General features: G+C 42.9%; 1 long non-coding RNA gene across 1 annotated transcript in view; it reads right to left on the bottom strand.

The window, feature by feature from the left end:
* The window catches only part of LOC311604615, a 90966-nt gene that overhangs the window by 53740 nt on the left and 23504 nt on the right, over nt 1–13722 (bottom strand). Inside the window, exon 2 of the long non-coding RNA XR_014781579.1 lies at nt 6549–6632. This is a non-coding gene — a long non-coding RNA (uncharacterized lncRNA). The remainder of the gene's footprint in view (nt 1–6548; nt 6633–13722) is intronic.

The following is a 13722-nucleotide window of genomic DNA, read 5'->3' on the forward strand; positions in this document are numbered from 1 at the left end:
TGCATTTGAGCTTGGTGCTGGGACTCCTGGCCTATGCATGCCTCACCTACCTCACCTTCCACTCCTGCAGCCCAGTCTCCCTATGTTCCTTTGCTCCCTTGGCTCCTGCTACTCAAGGCCATGTCCAGTTGGTTATTTTCTAGCCTTTTCAGTGAAGGTTCTATTTCCCTTGCACTGTGACATGTGCCATCATTTTCTCAGAAATGCTCTTTCTTGCTCACACCCCACAGCAGGGGAAATGTGACCTGTACAATAGGAAGGCACATTCCATATCACCTGGGGAAGGCACTTCCTTGGGGTCTGACATTGAAAGTGGAGCCTCTTGATATGACAGGATCAAGGATGGCATGAAGCTGCTTCTTTGGAACTTATCTTTACTTCTGTTGTGTCTTGGGACAACAGACTGGTGGTCAGTGAACTTTCAGGGACTGCTTAGTGGTTACTTATAAGAGCATGGGTAACTTACAGGCAGAAACAACAGCCGAGGGGCATCGCTCTTCCTGACAATTGTTAACCATTTACATGTCCTCAGAGAGAAAAGAGTCTTCATGGGCCTAACCAGCTTTCCTTCTCCTTCTTCCATGAGGGACCGTTATGACCCCAATCTGTGATAGTCTGATTCAAAACAGTAACGATCATATCCAACTTAGAGTAAAAAAAAAAACATACGATGTGAATCAAGGAGACTATCCTCATTGTTGTAGAACATGGCCTTCCAAGACCCTCCCAGTGTGATCCTGAGATTCCGCCCCACCCCTCTTCCCCACCAATGTCAACATGTCTGCACACCTACTAGCCATCAGATAAGAGATCTTCTCTCCCCAGTGATCTAGACTATTCACCATGAGACCCTCACTAGTGGTAACATGGCTGTACATTATTCACAGTATCCATTATATTATATGATAACATACAATTTAACAATTTACATACACATATATAACTTTACAACTTAACATAGTAATATATATCTATATGTTAGGTTAATATGTAAAGTCCAGTGACATAGTAAATAAAAAATTAGAAAATGCCACCGAACTATACATATAGAATCATAACTTTATAATACTGATATATAATAACATATACAATAATATGCTTATATATTAACTTAATGCATAATATTTGATAACATTTAATATTCATTTAATAAAAATGAAACATTAGACAATATATTAAGCATTATAATTGTATATAGCATATTGATATATAATATATAGATGTACTAATATGCCCATGCTAATTTAATGTATAATGTTTGAAATGTCTAGCAATAAAAATATATTAATAGATTATTAGAATAATATTAAATGTAATGCTTTGATATTATAATATCTTAGATGCATATTGTATGGTAGTATATTGTAGTCTAATATCATTATTTATTACTAAATTATAATATGTAATAATTACAGTAGTGTGTAAATACATATCTATGTGTATATATCATGGTTCCCAATTTGCTTTCTGAACCAGCTCCTCTTCTGAACACTTTGAATGCACTGGAACTGTATTATCTCATTGTCTTCCAGATGCTTTAAATTCTTATTTGATTTTAACCAGAGCACTCCAGTGCAAGAACCTTTATTCCTCTAATACTTAAAAGCACTGCACCTCTTGGCAACCCACTGCAGCTTTGAGCTCCTGCTAGAAGTCACCTCATGCACCCTCACTTCTCAGGAAGAGTGGCTCTCACTCTTCTACCTCCACCATGTCTTCCTAAGTCTCCTTGATATTGAAGGAAGTCCTCTGAGTCTGCCTTCTGAGTCCTACCTCTGCCCCTATGTGAAGGCCATGAAGGAGCACCTCGGAGCCTCAGAGCTTGTCCTAACCGGTCAAATTGGATTACATACATCTGCAAGCACACTCAGCCTTGAGAACTGGCTTCTACACAGATGAGTAAGTCACATATTTGGTAATTGCCCACTGCCACCGAATTACCTCTGCCACATCCTTCAAATGATGGTCAGGCTCCCTAGCTGGATGTACTATATCCTGTTGTTTGCTCATGGCACACAAGACAGGCTTCAAACACAGGGTTAGTGGATGGCTAGGGTGAGAGGGGCTAATTCCTGAGCTGAAGGTTCCTAAACTCCTCAAGTCCACAGAGAAAATATGGTTGTCTACATGTGCACCAGAGGTGATGGCTGTCCACATGTGTGCTGTAGGTTATAGTTGTCCACACGTGTACCAGGGGTGATGGTTCTCCACATGTGTACTGAAGGGATGGTTGTTCACATGTGTACTGTAGGTGATGGCTGTCCACATGTGTACTTGAGGTTATGGCTGTACACATGTGTACTCGAGGTTATGGCTGTACACATGTGTACTCGAGATTATACACATGTGTACTCGAGGTTATGGTTGTCCATATGCGTACTGTAGGTTATGGCTGTCCACATGTGTACTGGAGGTTATGACTGTCCACATGTGTACTGGAGGTTATGACTGTCCACATGTGTACTGGAGGTTATGACTGTCCACATGTGTACTGGAGGTTATGACTATCCACATGTGTACTGGAGGTTATGACTGTCCACATGTATACTGGAGGTTATGACTGTCCACATGTGTACTGGAGGTCATGGCTGTCCACATGTGTACTGGAGGTTATGACTGTCCACATGTGTACTGGAGGTTATGACTGTCCACATGTGTACTGGAGGTTATGGCTGTCCACATGTGTACTGGAGGTTATGACTATCCACATGTGTACTGGAGGTTATGGTTTTCCATATGTATACTGAAGGTTATTGTTGTCCACATGTGTACTGGAGGTGATGTTTGTCCACATGTGTACCAGGGGTGATGGTTGTCCACATGTGTACCGAATGTGCTTCTTGTCAAACATATCACCAGGAGAGGGAGCAGCAATGTCCCGACACTGTGCCATCTCCTCCATCAAAAACATCTGAAAGGCCTCCAGACATGTCACATCCATCTTGTTTGCTCGTGCCTTTCCTAGTTTCTACATGAGGACCCAGATAACTGTTCTCTCTTGCTGGGAGGAAGATATTGTTGGAAACATGACCCTGAGACACTGAATTCTATTCAGAGGAGAAGCTGAAGCTACCACAAGCTCTTCTCATTCCTCCTGCACTGATGCGCAAGCCCCCATCACTGTCCCAAGCATTCTGCTCAGGCTTCATTTGTACAAGACGACTAGAAAACAAAAGGATCCATAGTAAGTAAATGTACATCCTTAAAACAGGGTTTCTTAAACTCTTTCTTCCCAAGCCCTATTTGCCTACAACATTTAATACCATCCTAATTACATAGGTATATGAAATAGATGTACATATTAAACATTCACTGATAATAAGTATTAAAATTATTCCTAAAAATTATTTGGTCTGCATACGTTATGCCATTTATTAAAGATGAGAGTAAGTTTTCTAATGAGATTAAATCTTGGCTGAATTTTTAATATTGCAGGATAGAGAAAATGTTCAACATTTTTCAGAGTTGGTCAACATTTTGATTTTATGTTCAGTAATGCCGAGAATAGTGTTTTGCAGAAACACATAGTCCAAAATTATGGAAGTGTGTTTACAACCATTTCAGAAATCACTGAAAATTCTTTTCTAACCCCAAGAAACATTTTCTATTTGTTTGTTTGTTTATTTATTTATTTATCGTGTGCCTACATATGTGTAGGAGGACATTGGACCCTCTGGAGATGGAGTTACACGTGCTTGTGAGTTACCATGTAGGTGTTGGGAACTTAACCCAGGTCTTCTGCAAGTGCCCTTATCTACAAGCCATCTTTCTGGTTAATAATTCAGTAGCATCTTTAAAAATCAAATATTGTAAAGCTGAGAATGGAGCTTAGTCAGTGAAATGCTTGCCTAGCATCCACGCAGCCCTGAATTCTATCCCCAGTAATACATAAAACAAACATGATGATAAACACCTGAAATCCCAGCACTTGGGGCACAGAGGCAGGAGAATTAGAAATTCAAGCTTATCCTTGGCTCCATAGCAAGTTTGAGGCCAGCCTAGGATACATGATCCCTTATCTCAATAGAAAGAAAAGACTTTTTAATACAATACATTGCAAAGATATACTGCGTGCTGAGGATTGGCAGAAGGAAAAATGCTTAGTCCTTCATTTTCTTTAATTAAAGCTCAATATTTCCATAAGAGTAGAAGGCTTTGTAGGTATAGTGAAAACACTGTGGTTATATTATACACACAATGTCTTGTTTCTGAGCCGAGGCGTTCCCGGCAGAGACCACTGGTGTTGAGTGTGTGAGGGCATGCAGAGAGCAACTCACACATGTGTTCAGAACCAAGGCTACAGTGTAGTCACAGGGAGCAAACGTGAGTGAGTGCTGCCAGAAACACTCCAGCTTTGTTAAATAATTCGCTTTAAATTAATTTTTGCTTACTGTGCATTCAGAAGTCTTTTACTGTGGTCAAATTTATGAAAAAAAAAACCCATACTTAGTCATGCTTCTCACAGTTTAAGAATCTGTGCCTTAAAAGGTTCTTAAAAGGTTTGCCCTCACATCAGCCCCACTCTGAAGGTTCTTTCCAGCCCCGCCTGGTAACATCCTCCTTACAATCCCAAGGCTATGTCAGGGGTCATCTAGGGTCAGGCTCTACAGAAGCAGGGCTGTGTGAGCAGGTAATGTTTGCAGGTAGTTCTCCTGGGGAAGCAGGGAAGCAGCACAGCTGGAAAGGAAGGTCCCTAAGCCAAACTACAGCTCATACCTAGTGAGAAAGTCAGTGAAAATCATCCTCCTATGAGTCCGTCCTGCATCCAAACAAGGGCTCTAACCCAAACTGCCACAGTCCCTCACCAGGTGGCCCTTGTTTGGTCCAAACTCCACAGGTGGAAGCAAACCTGTTCTAGCTACCCCAGGGCAAGCCATTAAAAACAAAACACAACAATACTGGAGCTTGGTGCTGTCTTAGTTGTTTCTGTTGCTAAAACAAAATACCTGAGACTGGGGGAAATTGTGATGGGTTTGGGGGCAGGGGGTGGGGGTGTAAAGGGGTGAGAGGGTGGGGGTAGGGTGGGAGGGTGTTAGTATATAGGCAGCCCATTACCTACTCACCAGATAAAGGCAGCAGGCCACACCTCTCTCTCTCTCTCTCTCTCTCTCTCTCTCTCTCTCTCTCTCTCTCTCTCTCTCTCTCTCTCTCCCCCTCCCCTCTCCTCTGCCTGTCCCTCTGTCTGTCTCTCTGATTTTCTGTCTGTCTCCCTCCCCATTCTGTATTCTCTTCTCTCTTATGCCACCCCCACATCGTAGGTCTCTGTCTTGCGTTTTCCATAATAAACTTCCTTGAACCACACTTGTTGCTCGGCATGTAATTTATATATCATAACAAAGGTGTTCATGGGCTTGAAGTGAGAAAAACACATTTGCTAAACCCTGACCTGACCTCGACCTACAGCTAGAGTTGGTCTATGCAGGACTTAGAACCTTTGCTGGCCTGCATTGTTCTGCTTCTGTAACTCCGATAGGACGGAGACACCATGGTGACACAACCGTGCCCTATTGTTATTAAACACTCGCATCCTGTCGTGCTTGCTAACAGCCATCCCAGCTATGTCAACTTGAGGTACCAAACGTGTGGTTTTTACCTTTATAAACCCCTGCTCACTCAGCTCAGGGCCCCTTCTAGACTTGTAGTCACAAGAGTGTGTGCCCCTGTCTGGGTCTGTGTGGCTCAAAAAAACCAAAAACCAAACAAGCAAACAAAACAACAAAAAAACAAAACAAAAAACAAAAAACCTTTAAATTCATGAAGAGTTCGACCTGTTCTCCTCTTGGATGAGAACAGCCTGGCTACAACTGTCTGGAGGCTGGAAAACTTAAGACAGAATAGCTGCACGTGGCAAAGAGAAGATGCCCATTCACCTCATGGTGGCAAGATAGAGGAGCGTGAAGTCACATGAAGAGGAGCACTCAAGCATCATGGCGACAGAAGTGCCTGACTGACTTTAGAACAATCTCTTCTTGAAGTAGCTAACCCAGCCTCAAGAAACTCAGCCCGGTCTCTCAGAAAGGACAGTGATCTACCTGTGAAGGTTATATCCCAGAGCCCCTCAAACAGCCTACAACTCCCCAGTGCCATTACATTGAAATTGTAATGTCCTGTGTGAGTTTCCTGGAGGAACAAATCACATTCGTACTGTGAGCTCGCCTGACCAAACAGGAGAGAGAGGGCTGCACCTGTGTTAAAGAGTATGCAAGGCCAAATGACTCAAGTTCAAGAGAATGGAGTTACTAAAAATGCCATCACTTACTACCTCGAACACAGCAGAGCTTTCCCTGTTCGAGGCAACCCACTTACCTGTGGCCCCTGCCAGCGTATTTGACAAGCACTTTCATTTCTGAGTTTCTCTGCTCTGCAATTAATACAATCTCATGTAACTGTGGAACATGGTATTTGGGGAACTTTATCTGTGCTCCTCAGCCATGCCCACTCATATTTAGCTTTCTTATTCCCTTTGAGACTTTCACTTTTGTGGTGACAAAAACCACAGCAGGTACACAGAAACAAGGAGAGGCAGATACCAGAAGTGGGTGACGTACCAACTGTGTTGCTGAATCATGCTGAGTGGCACTTGAACATCCGCTGTCCAGATGAGCCGTTCCTTTATGTATCTCTGCCAAGAGCTGGGAGATAATAACTTAGAAAAAAAATCTTTGATTCATGTATTAGTAAACTGAACTTCAGTTCTCTCCCTCCCTCCCCCCTCTCTCTCCCTCCCTTCTTCCCTTCCTCTCTCAACACACACACACACACACACACACACACACACACACACACACCAAGGTAGGGGGGGACTACAGGAGGAGGGCTGGAACTCAGGGTTCCATTCAGCGACAGGATAGAGTGCTGGCTCAGGTAGAAGCCCTTTCTCTGAGCCCCTGGGGTCAGGCTCATCCTGCAGCAGCACTGCCTTCCGGCTGAGTCTTCCTGTTTCCACCTCTTAGAGAGGTTCTGTGTTTGTCTGAAGGCCAGCATCTGTTTCCTTTTGTCATGGTTCCTGTGGCTTCCTCTGCATCCACAGGGTTTGTTTGTGAATCCTTTCCTGGAGCATGCACACTTTGTGAGCAAGCCCTTCTCCAGGCCCCTGGAGATGGCGTTCCTTGCCACCTGAAGACCAGTTCTCTGTATCTTTGGTCCATGCTCTGTAAGGCAAAGAGCATTATGTCCCTAGGACAGCGGGAATTCCTCACAACTTGTAGCTGGGAACCAAATAACTACCTCATACATAGCCCAGCTCCCACGGTGCACGTGAGTGTTCAGCCCAGTAGGAGCCTGGCAGAGCATACAAAAAGGGATGTGCTTATTGCTTGCCAGGGAATGCTTTACTCACTTCCTGCATGTCAGATGAAGAACATACAAAGTTGTCTGAACAAACAGATCGAGCATGTGAGTCATGCAATATCAGCCTGGTACACCGTGAGCATCTATTTATGGTAGCAGCAATGGCCGCCAATGTTGTCCTTGATGGCCACCCCCTCTCCTTTCCAAAAAAGTGTTGGGGTAATTTCATAATGGCTTTAAAATCCAAGATCAAATACCATCTCTCTGATCACTGATCCTAGGAAAACCCAACTCCTGGGAGCAAGCTCAGCTCTGTCACATGTTTCCCGGGTCTTTGTTCCATATGTGACAGGCACCCAAGAGAGATGAATTATCTTGCTGCAGAGAGAAGTTGCTGGAGGCAGAGAGGGGTAGGAAGGGAGGGGGGGGATATAGACGCATGTATGTGAATTTTGATTAAACTGGCAAAGATTAATTGAGGGGATTAAAAATAAGGTCTATTGGCATGAATTGATTTTTTTCTGAACAATAGGTTAACAGTCAAAAGCAAAATTGAATTGACTAAAAACAAGTTTATTCTTTGAAACATTTTTCTTAGCACAATCTACCGGAACTTTCTTTTATTTTCCTTACTTTTGAATAATTTTAAGCTTGCCAAAATCACAAGAATTTCCATAGTTTTCACACAGATTACCTATCTGTTTATGCATCTGCATGTGTATGGCTGCACACGTGCATGTGTGCCTGTGTGGAGGACAGAGGCTAATGTCAGGCGTCTTCCTATATTTGCTCTCTATTTTAATTTTTTGCATATGTGTTTGTAATGTGGTAAGTACACATTATGCATGCATGTTTGAATGTGCACTTAATGTGTATGAGTGCATGAGCATGTGTACATACACCTATGTGAAGGCCAGAGGGTGATCTTGGGTTTTTTCTTTAGTTGCTCTCTACTTTGTGTATTGAGGCAGGGTTTCTTATTTGAACCCAGGGCCCACCAATCTATCTAGTCGAGGTAGCTTGCTTGATCTACTTGGACTACAGGGAGGACACACACACACACACACACACACACACACACACACACACACACATGATTTGTATAGGCACCAAGGATCCAAACGCAGTTCCCTGTGATTGTGCAGCAAGCATCTTGCTCACTGAACCATTTCCCCAGCTCCCAGATTACCAACTATTAATGTGTTGCTTCCTTTAATTTAACTCTTTCCTCTCAATGCATACATGGTTGTGGGTTTTTTCCTGGACAATTAAAAAAACTAACAGCAAACACAGTGTGACTTACTCCCAAAAATTTCATCATGGATTTTGTTAGACAAGATAATCTCTCTCTAGTCACACCACAATGACCAACTTCAGGTAAATTAAATACAATAGTATGACCTAACTGACAACACAAATTCATTTTTCATCAATTGTTCCATTAACATCCTTTTCAGATATTTTTCCCTTGAACCAGACTCTAAGCAGGACTGTGTGTAACTATTGTTTTCTTCCATAACTTAGTCTTCAATAGGTCCTCAACCTGTCATTACTCTTAGAACTGATTTAAGAGAGAGAGGGAAAGAGAGAGAGAGAGAGAGAGAGAGAGAGAGAGAGAGAGAGAGAGAGAGAGAGAGGTCCTGCTATATATCCCAAGGTAGCTGAAGTATTGGCATTCCTTGGGGAAATCTTCTGATTTGTAAATTGTGCTGTTGTGTCCTTCTCAGTGTCTGCTCCTCTCAAGAGGCATCGAAAGCTAATAGTCCCACTAGTTCAGATGGTAGCCTTTCTCATTGTCTGTGAGTTTCCTCACAAATTGTTGCATGAAAGGAGAAATCTAGGATATTTCTAAGGATTTGCAACTCCTGTAAATAAATTTAGGGACGTAACAGTCTCAAATTTTCCCAACAAGTTTCTGACCTTCAGCGGTAAATCAGCAGATGCCTTCAAAATAGTCAAGCAAGTGTATCCCAGGACAACTCTAAGACAAAAGAGAAAGGAGGCGTCTGGTATGATAGCTCACATCTATGGTCCCAGAGCAGAAGGATTGTTAAGAGTTCAAAGCTAAAACTAACCTGGCCTGCAGAGTAAGAAGACAAGAAGGAAGATTTCCGTTCTCCTCAGTTGTTAAAACCCACCCAAAAACCTTGGTGACCAATACCACGTGGCACCTGAATTGATAGATGATAGTCCAGTGAAGCAGAAGAGCACAGATCCACAAATGATACAATCAGTGACCATAGACTCTTACAAAGAGCACCAGGACAGGAAAGTGACCATCATAGAGAAAAGTAAACTGGAAACCATGTTACACATCATGCATTGAGATCCTCACTAAAGGATCTAAGCTTTAAATGGCAAAAAAAAAAAAAAAAAAAAAAAAAAAAAAAGTAAAAGGCTAAAAGTGCTGCCCCACTCCTGCAGGGCTTTGAGCCACACTCCTCATTCTCAGCCAGGAGAGTCACTCACATAGAAACAGCCATGGGCATCACAAGACAGTAAAGAAACGAAAGTGTGGCCTCTATTCCCAGGATCTATGCCTGTAGGCTTCTATTCCTACAGCAGAGGAAAAGGTCTGTACTGGAAGGCTACTCTTTCAAGCTCTGTCTCCTTCTAGGTTACAGTAACTCAGCTGTCCCTCATCCCTTGAGCCTTAGCGGTGATGAAATCCTTGTTGCCTCTGTTGAGCTCTGATTCTACTCCCATCCCTAAGGAACCCTTCAAAACTTACCCATACTCTTATAATAAAGCTTTGTGGGGACTAAGCAGTCAGTCCCTGTACATAAAACCATCTTATATTGTCCTAATTTAAGTATACCATCTGCTTTCTATTGGGGCTCAGATTGATGGGATAACCTTGGAGTGGATTGGCACTTCTAACTCTGTAGCGAGATCCAAAAGCCAAAAATAAAATACTTCTTAAGATTACACAGGAAACAAAACCAAAGCACAAGACAAAAAAAAAACTGGGAGAAATATTTGTGGCTCACAAGACAGAAAAGTACTTTTCTCCAAAGCAGGAGAAAAGCACCCAGAGATGAAAAATAGAAAGACCACAAGATCAATAGCAAAGTGGACAAAGGGTCATGGGGTGGCTCGCAGAATCAGAAGAATAAATGGACTGAAATATAAGCATCCATAATCAGAGACATGAAAAATTAAAGCTATATTAGGATACAATTTTCTCTTGATCAGATTGGTAAAATTCCAAAAGTTTGAAAAATGCTCTATTGGCAAGTGGCCAGAGATGCAGACTTCGTCATTTTCCTTTGGTAGGACAGGAAGATAATGCCGGCCCTACCAGGACAGTAGTCATCAGCACTTCACATCAACTCCCTTTGGCCAGCAAACCCTCTCCTGGGATTGTATTTGACAATATTCACCCCAGCATTGTTTGTGATGCTGACACCTTGGAAATCACCCTGGTGACCATGTCAAAGGAACTGAAGAAACCTTTGGTTCACTCTCAGGATGGAATGCTCAGGGAGTGAGAGTAGGCAAGCTCCGTGTGCACTAATGTCAAGACAGCTAAATGCAAAAGGAAAAGGAAACCAAAGAAAGTAGAAAATAGAAATATATATTTATATTTACTTGTTTTGCATAAAGAAACCCTGAAAGAGTGAAAAAACAAAGTAAGGACAGCTGAGGAGGAAGCAGGCAAGAAAGTCACAAGAGTTCACATTCATTTCTTCTCCATTGGCTGGGCTTTTTCTTTTTTAAACTAAATACAGAGGCTACACATCTTCAGTGTAAAACTCCAAAGTCCAAAGTGCTCTAAAATCCAAAGCATTTTGAGAATTAACATGGAACCTTAGGTGAAAACAGCCACATCTGACATCATGTGACACGAAACAGTAAAAATGCAGATGGCTTAAGAATTCTTATAAAATGACCTTCCATATGACCTTGCAAATATGCGCATGAAACACACAGCTCCTGCTGGTGTTTATATCTGAGTCTCACTCCACCTCGTTTTGTATGTGCAAATATTCTGAAAATCAGAAGTGGAGCATCCTAAACACAAAACACATCTTCCCAAGTATTTCAGGTAAGGGATATCCAATCTGTACCTATTCCAAAAGATCTGAAGGATTGAAGAGGGAGAAAAGAAGATGAAGAGGACCAAGAAGAAGATGAAAAAGAACTGTGAATAGCATAGACAAAGGCGTGACTGTGCTGCTGTGCCACAGACTTGGTGAACGCTGCCATTACTTCATCCCCTGTTATCACAGACATGGACCAGGATACCACAGGGAAAGAAGGTGGGTTGTGGATGAAAGCAGACCTCGACTTGAGTCTTGGCATCTCTGCTTTGGCTCACCTCTCTGATCCATCTTGTGTATAATCAGTGAGAAGGGATTTCAGTATTCATTGCTTCAAGGTGCTGTTGGCAGGACCAAATTCAGGGATACATAAGCTTAGAAAGGGCTGGCTCCTTGGAAATATAAGACTTTGCTGCAATTTTTCCTGCTTTTAGGCAGACTTATTGAAAGGTAAGAATTTAATTGCCCATGTAAACTCTTTGGACTGAAAATTCTCCCTGGAAAATGAAATTAGTCTTCCAAATAAATACTGAGACTTCTATTTTGAGATCCATTGCTGAGGGCTCTCCACTCAGCTGCAGTTCCATCATTTAATAAGCCTCCATTAAGAATACACAGGGGTAAGGCATACACTTTTATTCTCAACAAATATGATGGCAGGTTTTCTCCTCACTTCCTCTGATCCCCCTGAGTTCATTTTCTACTCTTCCTTTCCCCTTTTTTCTTTCATTTTCTGTGCTTGCCTTTATTTTGGCTTCTGCAGTCATCAATGACCAGAATGTTAAAAGCAGATGTGACCTTGCTGGACCATGTGCCTAATCCACACATGATTGCAGATGAGCAATCAAGATCCAGAAATGAGCAGCCCCGTGCCAGGCCTTCTCCCAGGTGGCAGTAGACAGGACCAGAGCCAGCATCCCCCAAAGTGCCCTTTCCACCCATCTCCCAAGGTCATCTTCTGCTAACGTTTCCCACAACCTATACTGAAGAAATACTGACACTATTTCTCAATATCTTGTTTTGGTTGGAAAACAGATGGATTGTTTGTTTGTTTGTTTGTTTGTTGTCTCTTCAAACTCTGAGGTGAAGCACACAACACCCTTGGAACTTCAACTGGAGAAGGGCTTGTCAGAGTGCAGAAGGAAAACAGAGTTATGGGAACTCAGCCTGCTTGGCAGGCAGCTCACAGAACCTTTAATGTCCGTGTCTCAAAGACAGAATTCTACAACTGCCCAGATTCTGCCTTCCCTCACTGAGGCCTGGTTACTTTCTTAAGTCTTTGGAGCTGAAAGCAAGCACACTTTAGAATGAAGGGACAATACCAAAAATCAAAAAAAATCTAGTAGCTAGCTGCTCCCTGCTTGGCAGGATGCTGGGGATTTACGCCTACAACAAGTACTGGCGTCAAGAGACTTAAAACCCAGGCTGCAAGAAAGGTCCCATTTTCATTTGTCGTGCGCTCCCCACTTAGAGGCAACAATCCTATCTCAATTATACTCAGGATTTCACAATCATTTCTCTTGAAATGTCTTCACTTTGCTGTTGTCTTCTTTTCTCCAGGATGCTCGAGTGCTGAGTGGTTCACACAGCATTGTGTTGCTGGGAGGAGAGTCTGGTTTGGGCTATCTCCGGCTCTGTTTGCTCTGTTTACACTCACATGAGAGCGTGGCTACTCCCAGCCATCACCAAGGGCCTCTTGCCACCTTAGGCAGTGGACTAGGCATTCCTTCGTCCCTTCTGTTTTCTCCCCTTTGCCCTGACTTTGAGCTCCTGTAGCTGAGTTCTGCTTTGGTTAGGTGATGTGTTGAGAGCGTGCTTTTCATCCCTTGAGGCTAAGTGACCTTATGACTTGTGAGCAGAAGACTGTGTCACTTCCAAGTAGAACCGTGTAAGAGCCAGAGATTAGATCACCAACTTTTGCCCTTGCCTCTCCCATCAGGATTGCTTCCTATGGAACCATCCTAGGTCTCGGATGATGTCGGTGAGAAGCAGGTCAGATGGCAAGAGCAAGAAATAAGTCATCATTTAACCCACTGAAACCTAGTAGGGGATGTCCGTCACCACCTGCCATCTGGGAAGGATGACATGTTAGGATGTTCTCTTGTTTGGGGCCACTGGAGGTAGGAAGGTTCTCTGAGCCTGTGTACCTACATGGCCACTATGGAGTGTTTGTTCCCACATCAGGAAGGGCTAGCATCTCTACAAGTTAGCTGTGATTCCCGTCTTCCCCCAGGGAATGGGGCATATGATCCCATACTCAGTTCTTTTTTTTTTTTTAACAGGATCCTATTGTTCTTTCCCAATGGATGTTTATACTACAAAGTAGAAAGTATCTGCAGCCCAGAACCTGTCCGTGTAAACCCCTCTCTGATGTCATCATCTCAAATTG

The sequence above is a fragment of the Acomys minous genome, assembly GCF_964271855.1.
Source record: "Acomys minous genome assembly, chromosome: 9".
Lineage (NCBI taxonomy): Eukaryota > Metazoa > Chordata > Mammalia > Rodentia > Muridae > Acomys > Acomys minous.